Source organism: Onychostoma macrolepis, chromosome 02 (genome assembly GCF_012432095.1).
Source record: "Onychostoma macrolepis isolate SWU-2019 chromosome 02, ASM1243209v1, whole genome shotgun sequence".
Lineage (NCBI taxonomy): Eukaryota > Metazoa > Chordata > Actinopteri > Cypriniformes > Cyprinidae > Onychostoma > Onychostoma macrolepis.
In genome coordinates this window covers 26,360,063-26,369,859 of record NC_081156.1, presented here as the reverse complement: position 1 = coordinate 26,369,859, position 9,797 = coordinate 26,360,063, and the positions used below count along the sequence as shown (strand labels likewise).

The 9,797-nt window shown below is 33.9% G+C and overlaps 1 long non-coding RNA gene across 1 annotated transcript; it reads right to left on the bottom strand.

Annotated features, from left to right (window-relative positions):
• Nucleotides 1-2,751: 2,751 nt before the first annotated feature.
• LOC131531238 (uncharacterized) lies at nt 2,752-5,280 on the bottom strand. The gene is made up of 4 exons (XR_009268612.1): nt 5,009-5,280; nt 4,423-4,540; nt 4,170-4,246; nt 2,752-3,391 (listed from the first exon to the last, which is right to left on the bottom strand). It is a non-coding gene; the product is annotated as an uncharacterized LOC131531238 (long non-coding RNA).
• Nucleotides 5,281-9,797: the final 4,517 nt, after the last annotated feature.

The following is a 9,797-nucleotide window of genomic DNA, read 5'->3' as shown; positions in this document are numbered from 1 at the left end:
TCCAAGCAAATTACAGGTAGTAGATAACAGAAAGAGTGTAAAATAAAGCTCAGAGACACGTGCTAAAGCTTCACTGATATGTAGCCCATAAGTAAATATTGCCTTAATCTCTTGGCAGCCAATTATAAAGGGGATTAATTTTCTTTTCATTTTGCAACAAAGCCCTGAGTAGTGTAATTTTCTAGGACGTTATGAGTCATTATCGATGCTTTCCAGTCTAGTTATTTCCATAAAAAGGGGGTTGATGCATGCCAAATGCATTTGTATGTGACTCTAGTGAATGGCAGGAGGGTACGAATAATTGAGCAGGCTATATAGTTCATTCGCTGAGTCTGTGAGAGACTCAGCATCTCTGTATTTAGCTGGGTCATGTTTACGCTGGCTCTGTACTTCCTTGTCTGTGCTAATGTGCTCAATGAATGTTTAATTGAGAGGAATGATAGTAAGCTGCTTTTGTGGGGGTCCTTGACATGGCGGGACAAAAATCTCTACAGGATTCAGCAAAGCTCATGCAGGCCGTTACTGAAGTGGCATACGCTGGCCTGGCGGGTAGTGTGTTTGAATGCAGGTGACCAGAGTTTGTATTGAGTTAAGGTCATTTCATGACCACCTTTTTGTTGTTTCCTCATCTCAAAAAGTCACAAATTCTGCTTTAAAAAAATCTGTGGATCACAGTGGATTCCAACGGAATTTGAAGCTAATAGTGTGCTAACAGTGTGTAATAATAATATATATATTAAATAATAATAGCTAATAGCAAGAAGTGTGACCCTATTAATTATAAAGACATAGCACACTCAAATATTAAGAAACAATTCATTTTTAAACAATTAAATAATAAAATATACTATTATTTAATTAAATTAATTTAATAAATATTTTATTTAATTATATTTAATATTTTCTATTTAATATTAAATATTTTCTATTTAATGGAAATTAAAAACAGTAAATTGTCCACATTTTCTTTTGAATTTGTGCACTTTAATTTAGGATTTTTTCTTTTTAATATTCCATTTGGAACAGCCTTTGTTTCAGAAGCATGTCTTAAAATGCTGTCTATGCACTGTTCAAAAGTTTGGGGTCAGTATAATTTTTTTTAGGAAATAAATGCTTTTATTCAGCAATAAATTGATCAAAAGTGACAGTGATAATAGCATTTATAATATTATAAAATATTTATATTTCAAATAAATGCTATTATTTTACACTTTCTATTCATAAACAAATCCTGAATAAAAAAAGGTTTCCACTAAAAACTTTTTTGCCACAGAGCTGTTTTCAACATTATAATAAGAATAACAAGAAATGTTTCTTGAGCACCAAATCAGCATATTAGAATGAATTCTGAAGGATCACATGACACTGAGGACTGGAGTAATGACGCTGAAAATTCAGCTTTGCCTTAAATAAATTACATTTTAAAATATATAAAAGTAGAAAAAGTTATTTTTCATTGTAATAATTTCACAATTCTGCTGTTTTACTGGTTAAATAAATGGAGATAAATGAGCATATAAGAGACATGAGTTGAGACTTTGAGATGAAAATAAATATTATTGACCCCAAGTAGTTTGAATAATTTTTATTTAACAGTGAATTGTGTGTTGTGTTTTATATGAACTGTAAATACTATATCTATATTTTGAATTTTTGAAGGACCATCACCTTTAACTCAACCTTGTAGTTTCAACAAACCCATCACTTCATCACAATTTCACCTTCCAGTTAGGCTCACCAACCATAACTACTTCAAAAACAGCCAGAAACCTTGGAGTTGTGATTGATGATAAACTGAATTTCTCAGACCACATTGCTAAAACTGCCAGGTCCTGTTTTATACAATACAGATTTGTTTTATACAATATTAGGAAGGTCAGGCCCTTTCTTTCAGAACATGCAACACAACTCCTTGTTCAAGCTCTTGTTCTGTCCAGACTGGACTATTGCAATGCTCTCTTGGCAGGTCTTCCAGCCAGTTCCATCAAACCTCTACAATTAATCCAAAATGCTGCTGCAAGATTAATCTTTAATGAGCCGAAAAGAACGCACACCTCTGTTCATCAGTTCACTGGCTACCAATAGCTGCTCACATTACATTCAAGGCATTAATGTTTGCCTAGAAAACCACCTTTGGCTCTGCACCCCTTTACCTAAATCCAGTACTTCAGACCTGTGTGCCCTCTAGAAGCTTGCGTTCTGCAAGTGAACGACACATTATTATACCATCCCAAAGAGGCACAAAATCACTTTCACAGACTTTTATATTAACTGTTCCCTCCTGGTGGAATGACCTGCCCAACTCAATCAGAGCAGCTGAGTCCTTACACTCTTACACCGGATTAGTTGACTTTACTAGAAATTCGGGAGGAAACCCGTTGCACGAAACCATTTTAGTTTTTACACAGGGTGAAACTAAACCGGTTCAGTTGTATTAACATAGAACCTTAAGTTCATGCAGTAGACAAGTCAGGTTTACATTAGTAGTCTTTACTCAAAATCATTAGTTCACATCAATTATTATTATTTGGAGTATAGGTTGTATAAAATAGCTATTCCAAGTTACAACTACAAAAACATACATTAGCAAATAACATCAACAAATGTTTTTAAGTAATGACACATTTATGTAATTAGACATAGATTTTGAGATCTATTGTATTAAACATTTAGTTTCAACATAACATTTTAGATTTCAATGCAATGTTTTTTTTTTTTTTTTAAATTGTTCACCAAAGAAATGGTAGCACAACAATACATAAAACTTGTCAGCCACAAGACAAGTAAAAATAAGCTTTGGAACAGCTTGTTAACAATTGTAACTATTTTGTAGAAGAAACATGAACACAGTATTCAAGAATATATGCTATATCCCTTGTGAATGCCTGGATGTGCATTAACAACTGGGCTTAAGTTAAAACAGAGGCAAGTCTCTGTAACTTTAAACTTGGCTGAAGAATTGTGTGAACACACATTAACGGAGCTCTAACAGCACTAATATGCAGAGACAGAATACACTTTAATGTCTCGTACGGCAGAACACAAGTGACTTCTCATGGAAGCTTCTTGCATTTCCTAACATTGTAGGACAATTTTTCCGAGTTTGCAACCTGGGTTTTAGTTCACTGTGGCCCAACATGAGAAGTACCTGTTGGATGATCTGGAATGTGTTCTTCACAGATTTAGGGTAGTTGAGATGCAGTGCGTAAGTCCATACAGAATGCACAGCTTTTGACAAGTCTTCAATACTGTCCATCACAAAATCTCCTTCAATGATGATCTTCAATGAGGCTGGATTGAGACGGAGAGAGGATGAGAGCACATCACCTTCATGCTCAATGAGGATGATTCCAATGTCCAGGTGGTGGAATGCGTAATCGTCATCAGAGTCCTAACAACGAAAGAGCACAATCATGAAATTTCTCATTATATAACCATAAATAATGTTAAGCAATTTGTTACAACTGCTGGAGTTAATTAAATGAATAGTCCACCAAAAAATTTAAATTCTCTCTCAAAATGATTATTTAAATTTTGGTAACATAGACTTTTTTAATGGAGGGACAGAAACCCATGATGTTCCATTTAAAAAAAAAAAAAGTTCATGGAAAAATTCAAATCTGCTGTTAATGTACACACCCTCAGGCCATCCAATGTCGCCGAGTTATTCTCCAGTAGAACATTAAATATTTTTAGCTGTAACTCTGATTCTTGGTAATTCATTTAATGCAAGTCAATGGCTACCATCACTTGGAGTAAAAAAAAAATAATAATAAAAAACTTTCATGTTTTTTAACTATCAGAAATAACGATTTCCATTGATTGCTTTATATCAATTACCAAGGACCACAGTTTCAGCTAAAAATATTTTTTTAAAGTTTAAATATTACTTTAAAAAATATATATTTTGGGTGAACTATCCTTAAAATTGGTATTTCAAAAATGAATTCTAAAGGGTTTGTAACAACATGAGGTTGAGCAAATATTGGATAAACTAACCCTTTAAACAAACAGATCACCCAAAGAGGTTAAAAGGGCTATTGTATTAAGTTAATGGTTTATGTTTTATTCTCAGAGGTTTTATAAAACACAGGAACTATCAATTAATGGTGAAATGATTGTGTTTTATGTCCTGTTAGATATTCTGAGAGAAAACAGTGGTTACTTACAAAGCATATTTTGTAAAAATCTGTAGGGTTGTCGCAAAGGGCAAAGGGAGAAACCTAGTATCAGCTGGCTCTTTAGTCTGTTGGGGAGTAAAATGAATCGATTAATAAAATGAAAGAAATGATCACAAGAAAGCAGAACCAGTCAGGCACAATTTTGATTGTATTATACAACCAATATTGTAAACGTTTGATACATTTTCATTACTTAAGCTGTGAAAAACAATGCAATTCTATAATGGATATATGGACTAACCTTGATTTATTGTGAAAGCTGTCAACAGCTGCCCAACATCCCCTCTTTAGACTGAAATATCTCAATTAGATGATTGCTTGAGATTCTTGCCCACAATCCTTTAGAACTCCATGAACACCTGAAACAAAGTGTTACATTTCAAGACTAACTGTAACTTTTAGAATAAATGTTTAGCATATGCACATCACTTTAAGCTCAACAACTCAGTTGCATTTATTATAAATAACGTTAATAGTTACGAAATATATCCAAGAGACAAACTAGCATTAACAAAAAGCTAATTGATGCACACCTGCTGATATTAAACGACTGAAGCTAAGGGTAATGAAATGCTAACATTACAGCTAAACCAAACATGCAGAAACACACTTGCTGAACTTATCTTAACTGTGAACCAAAAGAAACACGGATTTTAATATTAGCATTATAGCTTCTGTGAACCGACAGGGGAAAAACCGTCGATCAGTAAGTTAGGCCCATAAGACTACTTTAGCTTTAAATACAGTAACGCTGTCATCGGACCGGTCTTTTGGATAATCAATTTTCCCAAAAAGATAAAGAGAAAGAAGCTAATTTACACACTCACCGTTTCATGATGTTTTCCAAATCCATCGCGTGCACCATCAACCGGTCTCAGGTCTCTTCAAACATCGCGCGCTCACTCAGACTTGTTCGAATGGGGCTCCTCCCCCTTAGAGAAACTTAACACATTAAGCTATCTCTACTAAACATTATCATTGCATGCAATATTTCGTCTGATTACTTCAAATAACTAATTATATTTAGTAATGGCTACGTGTTTTACAAAAACAAGAAAGAATAATTAAAGACTAAAAAAAACGTTTATTTAAAACAAAATCCGGGTTTAAAGTGTAGCCATCTTCAAGAAACGGCTATAAACACATCTCTTCCATCTTTATTTGACCCTCTAACTCTAGCACTCTCTATTCTAATTCTATTTTATTAAAAACACACACACACACACACACACACACACACACACACACTTGACCCTCTATCAATTGAATATTTATTCTCTAACTGCTAGCTTTTCTTAAAAAAACGAACACTAGCTTTCTTTTTTCTATTCTATCTATTTGTTTCTTTAAAAAAAAAAAAAAAAAAAAACCTTGCTACCTGTACTGCATTAGGCTAACCAAGTAGCCAAATAGCACTTGCATGTTGTTGCTCTTTTGTTGGTTTTGATTGCTTCTATTGTCCTCATTTGTAAGTCACTTTGGATAAAAGCGTCTGCTAAATGACTTATCAATTAAGCAAAGCTGTCATGAAAAGCAGTTCCTCAAAACCCGCTTCTCTGTGAACAAGAGGGAGTCTTGGGATAGAAACAGACACCAGCCATCTCTTTGAAGGACATTCAGTACAGTGCTCAGTAGCTGTGAACAGAGCGGCATGCCAGTGCTCAACCACATCATGAACTCAGCACAAGACTGATCTGTATGGGAAAGTGTCGCAAATGAACAAAGAGCCATGAAAAAACATCTGGACTTTGCTGAAGGGCACAGTAGTGGCCCAGTTGTGATGTGGAAATGACTTTGTGGACCGATTAGATCAAGATGTTATCAAGAAGCTGTGTGCGAGGTTGTGTGTAGGGTGCAGAGCTAACTCTGCATACTTCAAAAACATTACTGGGGCATGTTGTCACAAAATGTCACTATGTGTTAATGAATTGTTACATTTCTAATATATATATAAACACTTGCTACGTGTACTGCGTTAGGCAAACCGAGACATGTCATAGCACTTGCATATTGTTGCTCTTTTGTTGGTTTTGATTGCTTTTATTGTCCTCATTTGTAAGTTGCTTTGGATAAAAGTGTCTGCTAAATAACTAAATGTAAATGTAAATATATATATATATATATATATTATAATGATAGCAATATTAAATACTGTTTTGTAGACAAAAAGATATTATGAGCAGTGTTATTTTAGTATGCTAAAAAATGCTATTTTGTAAATATTTTGAATTAGATTTTATGTTAGATATTTATATTTCATACTTTTTATTACATACATTTTGTATTTTCATTTTTCAAATCAATACTTTTATTAATGATTGCCAGCTTAGTTTATTTAATTATTTATTTTACTCCTTATAAAATTGTATTGTTTTATTTAACTGTTTATTTGATTTCAAAATAATGATTTATTTAGTTAGTTGGTTACTTAAGTTAGTTTAATGGTTTATGGTTGTAATTTTCGTTAATAATGATAACAGTAGCTGCCACTGCTGCATAAGGAAAGTATTCAAATGTGGGACTGAATACATAAACATGCATTATTTTTTTATGTATATATTCTGTATATAGGTATTTTTAGGTCATTACAAAAAAGAAAAGACCCTGAAAGTGTAAGATTTGGTACTTGGGAAAATGTATACAGTTAGTCTAGTTGACAGTGTGTACGGCTCAAATCTGTCTCTGCTACTTTTATGTCTTTTATCTCTGTAATTCTGTGTGGTTTGGCTCAGGCTGTCAGGGACGTGTATTTCACCAACCAAAACAGCCTTCTAAAACCGGTGATATCTCAGTATTCATTGCCCCCCTTGCAGAGAGAGAAGGACTTTGTTATGCATTATTCATTTTTTCCCGCTTTTGTTTCTTCCGTTCCTTCACCTTTTTTATATTTCTTCGCCTTTTGTACAGCGTCTCCTAGTTTGTTTTGCTCCTGGCTTGGTACGCATGAAAAATACAGCTCCCGAGGCGAGAAATGTTGAGCAAGACATCTCCCTCACCTGAGTTATTCAGAAAAGCAATACCGCAAACTCTGTGAGAGGGGGAAAGCATGATATTAAGAGCGAAGCCAATTTGGCCCTTAACTGAAGCAAATCTGACATCACCTCAGGGAGCAGACAATTATATAAAAGTTCCATATAACGATTTTTCTGTTTCCATCAAAGTCTCTTTTATAATCACATTGTTGTGTATGTCTGTTAGCATGTTTCTATTTCTTACGCACTGACTCACAGACAAATCTCATTTGTGTTTTTCTCAAGTTCACTGCTCAGGCAACATCTGTAATATGCTCCAGCTGATTTTGGTCATTTTGCCTTTGTTTGTAGACATTGATGAAGATTTGCAGTTTGTGTGCAAAATAAACTATAAATAGCTAAAGCCCTTGTGCACTATTTCTCAAGTGAAATGGACAGGCTGTAATATGGAAAGAAAGGACCAATTTAAATGTTTCTCAGCCACACACAGGAATGAGAATCATTAGGGTTGTAAAGATTCTGGTTCAGATTCCAATAGCACATAAGGATCCAGTACCCTAATGATTCCATTAATGACTAATTATATAGGACCACTAGTGAAAAACATTTATTTTACCACGAAAATGTCTGTCTGTGTATCTTTAACTACTTGTTTTTATATAAATAACTAATTAGTAATTGCACTGATTAAAGTATTATTGTGTCAAGTACACTTGGAAATAACAGATCATTTTCTCTTGCAGTTTAACCAGCGAGTGAATCATTATTCAAACCAGTGAGTTTAAGATGTTTTTTTTCCGGTTTGTCTCCAGGCGAGAAACTGTTTTAACTACATAGTGTTTTTCCTGTACATACTATAGTACTGATGAAGCAGGGTTGTCAATGTAGCTAATTAAAACTGAAACTGAAATTAAAAACATACTTTTTTTTGTTATTAAAAAAGTTTCTCATTTTAATTTAGATTAACTGTACTAAACTAACTAAAAAATGTGTGTATGTATGTATGTATATATATATATATATATATATAAAACTTTTATTTTCATTACATATTTTCATTACATATTTGAGTTAATGCATATATGAGTAATATATATATATTAGGGCTGAGCATCGATTCAGATGTCCTGATTCAATTTCGATTCACAAGCTTTCGATTCAATTCGATTCTTGATTTGATTCTCGATTTTTTGATTACATTCAGTGAATATAGTTTTAATACAAATGCAATTGATATTTCTAAAAAAAAAAAGAAAAAAAAAGAACAGTAAACATCAGTTTACAAATGGTGAATTAATAAAAAGAAATTAAGAGCCACAGGCCTGTATTTTAAACCTATTCTTTTTTTTGTATAAGGTCCTTTTTATAGACAAAAATAGGTCCCTATAAAATGCTCTTCTTAATTTTTCTGGTAATCAAATGAAGGCATAAAACATTAATTTAATGTGTCCTAACCAAATTTATCCTAAAAATTAACCCCCTTTATTTTTTGGCAAACAAAGTGCTGCACAACAGAGGTTTGCTGTTAAAATTAAAAAGAAAACAAATGTGATTATTCGCGGCTTTTGAGAATCGATATCGAATCGACGTCGTTTTAAAAAACGATTAATCGAAAAATCTTTTTTTTGCCCAGCCCTAATATATAGGGTACAACGGGGCTAAAGGCCCACCTTAAGAAAAAATGTGCTATTCACTGCGCCTAAAATGTATAATTGCAGAAAAAAATATATACGTTGTATTGAACATTAATGGAGCAACAGATTTTGTGTGAAAATAAATCATTCAAGTTGTTTATTTTGTTTAAAAATCTTATAAATGTATGAGGGGGCAAGGGGGGCCTTTTACCCCACACGGGGTAAAAGGCCCACCAGCATGGGGTAAAAGGCCCACGGCATTAATACAAATACTTCAGCTAAAATAATGTTTTTTTTTTAAATAATGTCTAAGTTAATACTGAAAGAACAGCATTCCAAATGATTAATTTGATCCTGACAGTCAGTAATTGACACTGCAGATGACAATCGTTGAATTTAACTGTTAAACTATCACGCTGGGGACATCATTCATCAGAAGTTGTACAGGTGGTAAGATCCTCAGCATTGAGTTTATTTATAAAATGATTACTCCGCACCTGACATTTACTCCTCCGCAGGATGAGGTTTCAGAGGATGCAGCACAGGAAGAGATTATCTTATTTTACCACAAATGACTCTGACTGCAGCTATTGAAAGGGCAAAATTGTGTACTCTGTTAAGCACAGCATAGCACCCATATCAACTGTTTCCAGGGAATATTTCAAATAAGCAGTTTGCTTAGGCCTTTTATCACGCTGCCCTGCAAAAACAAATTTTTTTTAAATTATTGCTGGAGAAAAATTACAAAGCGTCTCTTTTAGGTGCCTTGCTCAGAGCTGCCAGAGAAAGGGCCTCTTCACAGGGCTCTGATGCCGAAAGTAGGGGACTTCCAGCTCATTCTGCTTGGCAGAAAATGGCAGAGATTATATCTTTTCCCTGAGAAGCCGTGCGAAGTGAGTGCATGACTTTTAAGTGCTGTTTGTGGGATAGAAATGAATGCTATAACGGATTTTGGGAAAATAAAGGACTTCGGGAATGGGCTAGCCAAAGGCGAGATCTATTGACTGAGG